Here is a 12,503-nt window from a genome sequence, read left to right as displayed (position 1 = left end):
AGGCACTTGGATCAAGAGTGAAACCTTTGTGTAAATTTTAGTCAATTGGTTTTAACATAATCTGTATTTTACCACTCTTTATATGCCATTAAAGGTTTTGTATTTGTATTTGTTGTACTTAATTTTATTAAAATACTTCATCCCACTGTTCCATTGTTCAAGGTATGTTACAAATTCAAATAAAGCAGAAACACAATGAAATACCATCTAATCCCCCACCCTAAAAAATGCTCCTACGCATGAAAGTTTAAACCCCAGCTTAGGTACATCTAAAATGAGGGTTTTTTTGGAAGGACACAAGAGGATTTGGAAATATCTTTACCAATGAGGATATGGTTGAAACAACACATAAAGAAGTCCAAGAATATTTCAGAATATTTGAGCTCCATGTATCAGGAATGCCAAAATGATACTCTTGACAAGTAGCTAATTGTCTGTGAACTTACATTGACTGCCCCAGTGCACTGTCTACATTTTCCAGGATATGTTATAATAGATGCAGTATCTTAAGTGTCATATTACAAAAACTACTTCTGCCCCAAATCAGTTAAGTGAAGTCCAATATAAATAGAAGGCAGAGGGATGGTTCCCCCCTCTCCCATCTTTTGGCCTCTTATATGTCTCTTCAGTCCCAAGCCAGACACTAGCAGATAGTTCTCAAGAATCAGAGATGGGTGGTTTTTACATGACATTTAGGGGAGAATAAATGCACATGTGGGGAGAGCATTTGCATCACTAAGTTCCACCCTACATTTACTGCAAGATGAGCAGAGGTCCCATGGATTTAGACTTATATAGGCCAAAGGTCATACAGTGAGCTTCCACGGCAGATTGGGGTTTCAAACCTGGATCTCCTAGATCCTAATCTGAAACACTAACCACTACACTGAACTGGCTTTTGTGGGGTAGTTGATTTTAAATTATAGCAAGCCACCAGTCCTGGGTAAGTCACATAATAGCACATTGCATGGTAGCAAACCACTGGTTGTTTGTAAGGAATTCCATAGAAGCAGAAATAAAAGGCTTTTTTGGTGTAAAAGACCGTTTATTCAGACATCCTAGAAAGCTCACGTACACGACGTGGCAGGAATAAAGTCTCCCGCCAGAAGCACAGGTTATAACTCTGTCCATCCCATCCCCCCTCCCGGATTCCCATGGGAGCGGAGTTCTCATCTCTCTGCGAGAGATAAGGTCCTCGCCGCCGCCAGATGCACTGCCCACTCGCCCGGGTTATGGAGATGCAGTCATAGGCCAGGCGGCTGTCCAGCTCATCAACACCATTAGAATCGCTTTACACTCTGCCTCCCTTAAAAAAGACTTCTCCCCCCCAGGTTTGTGCGGAAAGGTGCGATGGAAAGCAGAAATGAGGGCGGGGGCGTCAATATTTTCGGAATAAACCCATTGATTATACCCAGAGGAATATCCCACCCAAGAGACTAAATATTGCAAGCGTTTCTGCGATTAAAGCGAGAGTCCAGGATAGGCGTCCAATTTCGTAATGCTTGTGGCCATCAATTTGCCGCCAATAGTCCGGTGGGGGGTCTCTCCGGCGGGTGCGTTGCCAGGCATCGGAAAGCGGAGGAGCCTCAACTTTGAGCAAAACTGGAATGGAAGACAGGGATGGATATTACTTCTAGAGAATTAGAAGCAAGTCCAACCCGGGACAGTGACATCATTAATCACTTTAGTAATCTGAAAAGGTCCCATCGAATACTTTTGCCCAGTTTTGAAAAAATTTATGCAACGTCTCACTGAGATTTTTTGGTAGACAAATACACTGACCAGGCGCCCACACGCAAAGGGAAATCCGGCGGTGCCCTTATCCGCTTGAAGTTTTGGGAGTCTTTAGCCTGCTGCTAAAGGCGTGTCTGGACCATTTTTCCACCCCTTGGCCAGAGATGAAATCCACTGCTGAAACTCCGGAGGATTCAACGCTTCCGCGAGAGGTAGTTGCGTACAACGGGAGGGAAGGACCGACCAGACACAATTTCGAAGGGGGTTTTTTTAGTAACTGCTATGAACGCTTTATTATTATAGGCGTATTCTTGCAAACGGAGATTAGCACTTCGCGCAATTCACCCGTCTTGGTGGTAGTTGGTGTAACAACGTAAATACTGCTCCAGGAGTTCTGTTACGTTCTCTCTGACTCACCGTCACTTTTGAGCGTGGTAGGCGAGCGGCAACCGCCGGGGCGGCCCCCCAACAAACCCAGAAAAGCTTTCCAAGAACTTTGAAATGAATTGGGGCCCGCGGTCGGAGACCACCTTAACGGGGGCGGAGTGTAGACGAGCGATAAATATGCTGAATGAACAGACGCAGCTTAACTTAGGAGCGGAGGAGGGATGGAAGCACATGGGATATGAAAATATGGGCTTGTTTACGAAAATAAGTCCACCACCTTACCCACAAGACCGTGTTGCCTTTGACTTTCCTGGCAAATCCAGTAATAAAATCCATGGAGATGACTTCCCAGGGCCGTGAGGCCACCGGAGAGAGGCTTCCAACAGACCATGGGGTTTTCCCGAACGGTCTTGGCTTCCAGCGACAAACAGAGCAACCTTTAACATGTGTCTACCGATGTCCCTTTAGCGCATCGCGCGCCACCAAAGTAATTGGACGGCGGGCCAAATGCAGAGTTTTTTAGGAAGCCAAAATGTCCAGCCCGGCCGGGCATCATATGACAGGCCCACCGAGAACCTGCTTAACGGAGGAGGGAGGCCGCGTACCAACAATCCCCCAGCAGCCAAACACCATTCTCCAGGCGCCGATTGGGAGTCACTTTCCTCCGCTGGTGGCTCACAGCAGCCATATGCGCCTCCTCGAAGGGATTCCAGTAGGGAAAGGAGAGACCAGGCTGGGAAATGGGTAGAGAAGGAGGAGTGGGCGTCTGAGATCGGTGACAGCCAGCCCCAATGGTGGGAGGGGAGAGAACAGTCTTGGCGGAATATCCTTGGATAAGGCGGCAGCTCCACCCCCCTCCCCGGGTAGGCTTAGAGCCGCATCAGCCAATTTATTGGTTTTTTTTCGGGGAAGAAATGGACCGCGATGAAAGAGAAACGAGAAAAGAAATCGGCCCAATGAGGAGTTGTTTTCATGCGGAGACATCTTGAGGGGGGGTGGAGAGGGCGGCCAAAGTTCTTGTGATCCGACCCAAACTTGAAAAAGCCGAAGGGTGTTAGCCCCCTCCAGCCAGTGGCGCCAAGTGGAAAGTGCTACTTTGATGGCCGCAGTCTCTTTATCCCCTACAGTCCAGTTGAGCTCAGCACCGGAGAATTTCTTTGATAAATAAGCACACGGAACCAGCCTATCATCTTTATTTCTCTGCAACAGGGCTGCTCCAAGCGCTTTGTCCGAGGCATCCACGTGAACCACAAATGGAAGATCTGGGTCAGGGTGTTTCAGGATGGGTTCGATTGTAGTAAAAGCTGATTTTAAAAGCTGAAAGGCTGTCTGACATTCTTTAGACCAGGAAAGGGGGGCCCCGGGCTTGGCAGCCTGTGGATCTTTACCCTTAGTGCGTAAGAGGTCTGTGAGTGGGAGAGTCCAGTTCAGCCATTGGGGTATAAAGTCACGATAGAAATTAGCAAACCCTAGGAAAGATTGGAGTTCCTTTTCGATTGGTAGGGGCAGGCCATTGGAGGACTCGCGTCAATCTTAGCAGGATCCATTTTTAGCCCCTCGAGAGAGATCCGGTAGCAAATAGTCGATCGAGGTTTGGTGGAAACAACATTTAGAAAGTTTGGCAAAGAGGGAGTTGTTGAGCAAGCGTTTCAATACTTCCCGAACCAATGCTTCATGCTCTTCCATGGTTTGGGAATAAATTAAAACGTCATCTAAGTACACCACAACTCCCTTGTATAATAAATCATGGAGAACTTAGTTGATAAGGGCCATAAAAGCTCCGGGGCCCCCACTTAACCCGAATGGCATTATTAAATTATTCATACTGTCCAAATTTACGTGTTAAATGCAGTCAAATGTTCATAGCCTTCCGCAATTCTGACCCTGTAGTAAGCTTCTCTTAAGTCCAACTTAGTAAAATCGTCCCTTGCCCAATGCATCTAAAAGGTCCTTGATTAATGGCAAAGGGTATTTATTGGACAGGGAAACCGCATTGAGTCCTCGGTAATCCGTGCAGAGCCTTAAAGACCCATCCTTTTTTTTAACAAACAATACAGGAGCAGCATCGTGTGTTTGGTAGCCCGTCGTATGAACCAGCGGCGAGGTTCTTGTCTAAGAAGGCACGAAGTTCCTTCTCCTCATTGGGACTCATGCGGTAGATTCTACCTTTGGGCAGTTGCGCCCCTGGCTGTATTACGATTTTGCAGTCAGTGTCTCTATGGGGTGGCAATTGATCGCATTCTTGCTCACTGAAATCCTCTGGCTAAATCTTGGTAAGCTGGTGGAATGCCGGTAGAATCGGGAGCAATCAGGACATGCATCGCTTATGAAGCCAAGGCGGCGGGATAGTCAGGAGGAGGTGTGTTTTTCCTAAAATTCATGTGTTCTCCGCAGGGAGGGTCAGTGAATTCTAAGATCCTTTCTTTCCAAATGAATTTTGGTTCATGCAATAACAACCATGGCATGCCCAGAACTATGGAGTGTTTGCACCGGCGCCAGAATAAAACTAATTTTCTCCCAATGGTCAGCGCTTAGCGAGGAGGACGGTTGCGTTTTGAACTGGGCGGTCCTTCGACCCGAGAGGACTGCCGTCCATTTGGGTGAACGGTATGGGCTTAGCCAGGGGACTCGGTCCAGACCAAGTTCCTCCGCCACCTGGGGCCGCATTAAACAATGGGAGCACCCAGAATCTACAAGGGCTGAGGCTATAATACAGGTATGCTTAGCGGGGTTGGCCAGAAGCGGCTTGAATCGTAATGGGGCGCTGCCTTCACTCACCGCATCTGGAGTCGAACCCATATCCATGGGGCTGAAGAGAGGCAAACAGCTGCTTCCCCTCCTCTGGGTCGCTTCGGTAACTGCCTTAGACGAGCCCGTTGGGGGCGGCCCGGACTAACGTGGTGGCTTGGCAGATGGGGTGCTTGCGCTGCCGAACAGTTGGCTTCTGTTTTTGAACAGTTGGCGGCTAGATGACCCGGTCCTCGCGAGTAAAGACACAATCCCAGACGGCGGCGGCTTCGGAGGTGGTCTCGGTAGAGGCTGCTGAGCTTGGCAGGAGTCATGGCGGCGGTCGTAGCGGCGGAGTTTTGGGCGTGGGCTGCCCCCGGCACGAGCGTACTCCAAACGAGACGCCACTTGGGATCCCAAATTCGATCCAATCAGCAATAGTGCGGGGGATCCGAATTAGAAACACCGTTTCACGCAGTTTGCCGTCGACAGCATCCGAGAAGTATTCACATTTCATGCGCTCAGGCCACTCAGGAGGGAGTCGAGCAGCCGCCGCACGGAATTCACGGGCAAATTCTGCAAGCGGCGGTTGCCTTGCTGAATAGCTTTGATGGTGCCGGATGGCTTCATTTTCAGCACCCGGATCTTGGAAGCGAGCCCTTAAGGCTTGGAGAGCGCCGGCACCGTGCAGTATCTTCATCTTGCAGATTCAAAGAGTCACAAACCAGTCGGCTGCCGCCCCATCTAAAGGCGGAACCCGATGTCCCGTATTTTTTCGCGTTCAGACCGGTACAAATCGTCATAGTCCTCCATGTGGGCATCGAGTTGTAGGATGAAGTAGGGAAGTTTGGAAGCGGTCCCATCGGAGCGGGGGGGTCTTGGAGGTCTGTAATATCCTCTCTCCACGGCCCTTGGCGCCCGCTGGGGCGGCGGTTGCGCAGGTTGAGGCAGCGGCGCAGGAGGGGCCGGAATCGGTGGAGGGGTGCCGCTGGTGTTCTGGTGGGAGCCGGTCCTTGGAAGGTGGCAGATGCGTGAGTAGCAGGCCCCAGCAGCGTCGCCCCTCTGGCGTTGGCTGTACCAGTGACAGCGTAGACTCCAACTTGGGGCATCTTGTTCTGCTGCTTCTTCAGTTCCCTCTCCAAGGCGGCTAACTCTCTCTCCTTGCGGGTCAAGGCATCCTGGTGCGCATGCAAAGCTGCTTTCTCTCGTTCCAGTTTGGCCAGTTCGTCACGTTGAACAGCTGCAGTTAGTTCACTTTGCGTGCACTTAGGCCTGAACAGCTTTCGCGTTGACGCTGTAAGTCCAGTTTGGAGTGTTCCAGGACTTTATCATGGACTGATAGGTTCTGCACATATTGCCGTTGCAGCGCGTCTTGGCACGGTCCAATTCGAGTTGGATTTCTTTGCGCTGCTGTTCCCGGTCTCTTTGCAGGTTTTCACGCTCTTGCTGCAGCTGCTCTCGTTCCTCTTCCCATAGCTGGCGTTCACGGGCCCATGCTTCTTGGGCATCTCGCAGTCGGCCCACTTCCTCATCCCAGCTCTCTTTAGATGGGAGGGGGAATAGATCCGATGGGAATGCAGGCTTTCTTCGGATTCCCTCTTCATCAGAATGTAGGACATCGTTGCCCACCCGGTGGCTCCGCGGGGTACCTCCGGTGCAGCTGCTAATCCGGGATCTGGGGGGGTCGATCGGAAGCTGGTACGGATACCCCTCCCAATCCCCGATATAGTCCCGGTTTCAACGGTGGTCTTCGGACGGGCCCCAGTGTTATGCCACGGTGGATTCTTGGGAGCATCACCAAAGTACGAGTCCAGGAATCGTTCAATGGACTCCTGTGTTGCCGCATGAAAGGTGGTCAGACCCGTCTCCTCCGTGACAGGTTGCATCTGAGGTTTGTAATCCACACGGAAACGGGCAGATATCCGATCCACAGGCGCTCGATCCATAGACAGCGCCCCAAACGACTCATGCAAGTCCACATGATCGTCTCCTCGTCCCTCGTCCCAACGGAGTAAGGGAAGACTCGTGTCGATACGAGGACGGGAAAGAGTTACCAGCGAGACCCGTTCTCCCGCCGGTTCCTCCAAATCCAGAAGGGAAAGCTCGGAGCCCTCTTTGGGGGCTACCGCACCTTCCACAGGAATATTCATCCTCTCCATGCCGAGACACCAGAGGTCCACTGCACTAGGAAGATAGATGTACTAGGATTTCCTGCCACAATGTAAGGAATTCCATAGAAGCAGAAATAAAAGGCTTTTTTGGTGTAAAAGACCGTTTATTCAGACATCCTAGAAAGCTCACGTACACGACGTGGCAGGAATAAAGTCTCCCGCCAGAAGCACAGGTTATAACTCTGTCCATCCCATCCCCCCTCCCGGATTCCCATGGGAGCGGAGTTCTCATCTCTCTCGCAGAGATAAGGTCTCCGCCGCAGATGCTGGCCCATCGCCCGGGTTATGGAATGCAGTCAAGGCCAGGCGGCTGTCCCGCTCATCAACACCATTGAATCCTTTACATTGTTGCTGCCCAGCCTAGTCCTTATGAATCCTCCCTTAAAGTCTGGACATTCCTGGAATGTCCTCTCCCCTTCTTTTTATTTGACAGAAACTAAGTCTTGAAGCTGAGGTGCTGTGTGGTTTCTGGGGTGCATGGCCATGTTCTAGCAGCATTCTCTCCTGACGTTTCGCCTGCATTTGTGGCTGGCATCTTCAGAGGATCTGGCTGGCCCCATCCCGCTGCTGCTGCGCCAGGTTTGCAGGGCTGCAGAGTCCTGGCACAGCAGTAGCAGGGCCAGGGCCAGCCAAATCCTCTGAAGATGCCAGCCACAAATGCAGGCGAAACGTCAGGAGAGAATGCTGCTAGAGCACGACCATACAGCCCGGAAACCACACAGCACCTCAGTGATTCCGGCTGTGAAAGCCTTCGACAATACATTAAGTCTTGAAGGCTGGCAACACTGATGTGGTTGGCTAACAAGGGCCACTGAGTACCCGTGTTTCTTAAAGCTAACTTGCTACTTCATTATTTGAGGATTAATGCCAATATATATACACAGAGAGAGAGAGATTGAAATATGTAGGCACCTCTCTAGATAACTGGAAACCCTAAAGTAGCAAGGCTCACATTCATAGGGACAGATCCTGTGTGTGTACGTTTATATTCTTCTAGCACTGCTTCACACTTCTTAATCATTGTAAGTACATCAGAAATGATAATCATTTACCAAATGTAGGATTTATATGAGGTTTACTAGGCAAACTTGTATGGAGTCAATTAGGCTCTTTAATAAGGGAAGAATTCATGTGTATATTACTAAGTGTGATTTATTTTTGACATTGCTAACACCTAAATCCAAGTAGCCCAATGTGCTAAGTTATATACCATAGTTTATTTAAAAACTTTATTAAGATTTAAGCACAAAGAATCCAAAGTCTTGTCAGTCATTCTTACCTAGGAAAAGGCAGGAACAGTTTTACTTCTTATTAAGCCATTGAATAGAATGACATGTCTTTCTTATTTCTCTACTAGTAAAAGTACTAGAAACCTAGCTTTTTTTTACATAATGAAAGCTGAAAATTTAGAAGGAACAAGGTCTCCCAGCCCTCCCCCCTCCTACCCCAGAGCTTTAACCATGCTATAAATACAGAAATGAACCCTGCTCATTTGCTATTTGGATGGCCTTGAGTAAGTCATTCTCAAGTCTTTTCTTCCTTGCTAGTTTGTGGGAGTGGGTGGGGGGGGGGGATTCCACTCTCAGCTCCTAGGAGAAAGAGCAGGATAGAAATGTAATGAATAAACAATAATAAATAAAGCTGCTCCAGATCAAAAGAGACTGAAAGGATCCCAATGCAGCAATCTTAATTGCTGCAATTCATTACAAGCTGACATCCTAGCCAAAGCTACAAGGGTACAGGGCTGGGACATGACAATATCCTAATGATGCTCTGTTGTGGCCTTATCCATAAATTTCAGCTCAAGCATCTATAGTGAACAGAACCAATTTAGGTCATCCCTTAGCAGCTTTCAACCCTCAGCCCACAATTAGAACAATTCTAGCTCTACTGCAATTAAAATTCTAAGCTTTATATCATTAAGGATGTGCAATAAGAAACTTATTGATGACGAACTGATTGTATCTCATTTGAACATACTGGAAAGGTTCCTCCTCTTCTACATTCCAATATACAGGAGCTGTCATAAATCTTTTGACCTAATTAATCCATTAAAATATTATTCCTTGAATTTTCCCCAAAAGTTCAGGGTAGCTGACAAACATAGATGCAAAGCATTATTACAGATAAAATAATAAAACCCCTAAAAACACACCTATTGACAACAAATATCAATAGCTGCATTACAGCTGGATTCAATTCAGCACATTAGCACAGATGATGCCACCTTACATTGAATCAGAACATTCATCCATCAAGGTCAGTACAATCTAATCTGACTGGCATCAGCTCTCTAGGGTCTTAGGGAGACATCTTTCAGATCACCTGCTCCCTGATCCTCTTAACAAGAGGTTCCATGGACTGAAAATGAGACCTTCTGCATGCAAAGCAGATGCTTTACCACTCAGCCATGGCTCCTCCCTCCATAAATCCCTCTCCAAAAAGATGCTGTTTATTAAGAATCAGCCATACTGGTCCAAATGCAAAAGCCAAGAATACAGTTCTGTCATTCCTATTATTAGGGCCAACCCAAAGACACATAACAGTGTGAAAACTTTGGACTTTTACCATATACTTTACCAGGCTAGTGATATAAAGTTCAAAAGAAGAAAAGCAGACTTATGTCATGACTTTAAGAGGGAAATTAGGAACTTCAGGGTGAGAGGGATGTTGCCATAGTGTTTAATTGAACTTCCCTTGCCAATTTCATCTGCTCCTATACCTTTTCAACATAAAGATGACAGGAGATTTGAGAATTCATCCACCATTTCCTGGACCATCTTTGTTCTAGCATGCTCCGTTTGGGTCCCAGCCCCTTGAGGACAGAAGTAGGACTGCAGACACAGTGTATCTTCACCTTAACAATAGATTGCTAATTCAAGATGAAATGGACAAAGCAGATACAACTGACCTGGCTTGTATCTGTACCCTAACGTTACATTAGTAATGTGATATGACAAAGAGATTTTTTTAAAAGGAGAAAATGTGTGACGGGAACGTTGAGCAACTACATAGGCGCACAGGTAAGGGCCACATTTTGGTAGGGTGGAGAAATAAAGACCATTTCAACATAATCACACACTGAGGAGAAATGAAGAGAAACATTCCCAAAACCAAATGGAGCAAAAAATGCCACCAAAAACAAAAACAAAGAAAAAAAGAACCAATGCAGAATTTTAAAAAATGTAGAATTTGGCAACAAGATACATTGTAAACAGCTCATGTAGAAAAGGACAAACTCTTATGTCCAAGTTGACATAGTCATTTAAAAATTTCAAACACCTGGAGGTTAAGAATGAAGATGAGGCTGTTTTTGAATAAATAAACCCCACTTCTGTGTGATCTTCTCACCCATGCAGAGGGGAAAAAAATAAATGTTAAGAACTAATTACTTACAGTTGGAATGGTAAATATTTAAATGGAGTCTCAAATGGACACATGGGTCAATCAGTAGGCCTGACTGGCACTGTGGCATAGCTGAGAATTATGGCATCCCTATAAGAATTGTAAGGTTAAATAACAGCTTTCATGCAGATTTTTTTCAACTCTTCCTTTGCTAAGGGCACTCTTATACTGGGTGTCAGCAAATCAGCAATTCCAGTTGTGAAGTAAAGAAAGGCAGAGTAGTATCATAAGAAAGTTACAACTGAAACACAATCGAAACTACCCTGTATTTAGGATCCTTTCTGGCAGGTATACAGAAAAATGTAAGAAATCCCTAGAGCAAGATTTTACTGATGCTTTTGGATAGTTTTAAGTGCCACTCACAGCACCAGTGGCAGAAAATGCCAACATCTTTTTTAACAATGTGTCAGCAACAAATAGTATCCAAGCTGGTTTCAAGGAGGTTAAAAAAATCTGTGCATAATATTTATGGGTCAAACCTAGTAATAAATAGAAAAGACTTTCCCTATGACTTAAGAACTATGCTAACAGATTTTCCTTCATGCCAGTGTTCATAATGGCTATGCATGAAAACAGTTTGCTAGATAGGAAATGCTTTCTATCTGGTAGGGTTGCCTCCAGCCTCATTTCAGCCTTGCCCACAGGCAAGAGAAATTTTTTAAACTTTTGCAGATCACAATCTGATAGAAATGACATGGCAACGGAACAAGACTGAAGGATGAAGATGGAGATTAAATGACAACCTTTTGCTGCAAGAAGTTATAGTGGAAAAATATAAGAAAGTTCTAGACAAATTCTTTAAAAACAACAGGACTGAAGGAATGTCTATGATTACAATTTGGGAAATAAGCAAAAGTCATACGAGAGGGAAATTAACAGCATAGCAGCAAAACAGAAGAAAGAATGATTTTTTAAAATGATGTGTTGCATGGTGGCAGCCAAACCAAACAGAGTTGTATGCTGGCTGCCAGGCAGGATCAAGTTGCATACTGGCTGATCTTATTAGACCAGGCCTTGTTGCACAGTGGCCACCATAGTTAGGCCACTGCTGGGCTGAATTGTGGAAGTAGGGAGTGTGCAGTAGTCACCTCTTGGCCTGTCACTAGCAAGCCTTCCTCCAGCAGGGAACATGAAAGCAGAGAGGGAGGGGGCCTTTTCCAGGGCTGTTTTGGCCACCTAGTCCACTCTTGTCCCTCCCCCATGGCTTTGCTTTACAGAAACCAAGGCTTGGAAGTCTTAGTGATTTCAGCTCTTTTTGTATTTGTCTAGTAGGCTTTCTGCAGATGCAAAGAGCCATTTATTAGTGAGCAGCAGTGGTGTAGTGGTTAAGAGCAGTTGTACTCTAATCTGGAGAAACCTGGTTTGATTCCCCGCTCTGCTGCCCGAGTTGTGGAGGCTTATCTGAGTAATCCAGATTAGCCTGTGAACTCCAACACATGCCAGCTGGGCGACCTTGCGCTAGTCACAGTTCTTCTGAGCTCTCTCAGCCCTACCTACCCCACAGGGTGTTTGTTGTGAGTGGGGAAGGGAAAGGAGTTTGTAAGTCCCTTTGAGTCTCCTTACAGGAGACAAAGGGGGATATAAATCCAACTCTTCTTCTTCTTCTTCTTCTTCTTCTTCTTCTTCTTCTTCTTCTTCTTCTTCTTCTTCTTCTTCTTCTTCTTCTTCTTCTTCTTCATATTGTTGTGGCTGCCTGGCATCTTCCAAAATTACATTCATTTCTTAAAGCTACAGGCATTGTTTCTGTTATTTTGTTTGTTTTGTTTCTAGATATCAGATTTTCTACAAACCTGGGACTCTTTTGGCTTTGTAGAAAAGTCACCCAGTCCATCCCTCACTCTGTTTAGTGGATCTATTGATCATATTATCTGTGGTGCTTTCAGAAGTAAATGTACAATATACAGACAAGCCAGCTAGAAAAACTTCATACAAAATTAAAATTAATAACATGCTCTTAATAAATTACACTTATGTCACAAAAGATCATTCTATCCTCGAACCCTTCCCATCTTTTCTAAATGAGCTGCAGTTGTTGGAAACACATTCTTTGGTTTCTGTCAAATCCTAGCTTGTATTTCA

The 12,503-nt window shown here is 46.3% G+C and overlaps 1 non-coding gene across 1 annotated transcript; it reads left to right on the top strand.

Annotated features, from left to right (window-relative positions):
* Nucleotides 1–11,661: 11,661 nt before the first annotated feature.
* On the top strand, nt 11,662–11,722 carry LOC125425644. Its single transcript, XR_007243407.1, has one exon. It is a non-coding gene; the product is annotated as a U7 small nuclear RNA (small nuclear RNA).
* Nucleotides 11,723–12,503: the final 781 nt, after the last annotated feature.

This window comes from Sphaerodactylus townsendi, linkage group LG01 (assembly GCF_021028975.2).
Source record: "Sphaerodactylus townsendi isolate TG3544 linkage group LG01, MPM_Stown_v2.3, whole genome shotgun sequence".
In the NCBI taxonomy this organism is placed as follows: Eukaryota; Metazoa; Chordata; class Lepidosauria; order Squamata; family Sphaerodactylidae; genus Sphaerodactylus; species Sphaerodactylus townsendi.
Note: the sequence above shows the minus strand (reverse complement) of the source record. Positions and strands in the feature narration are given on the sequence as shown.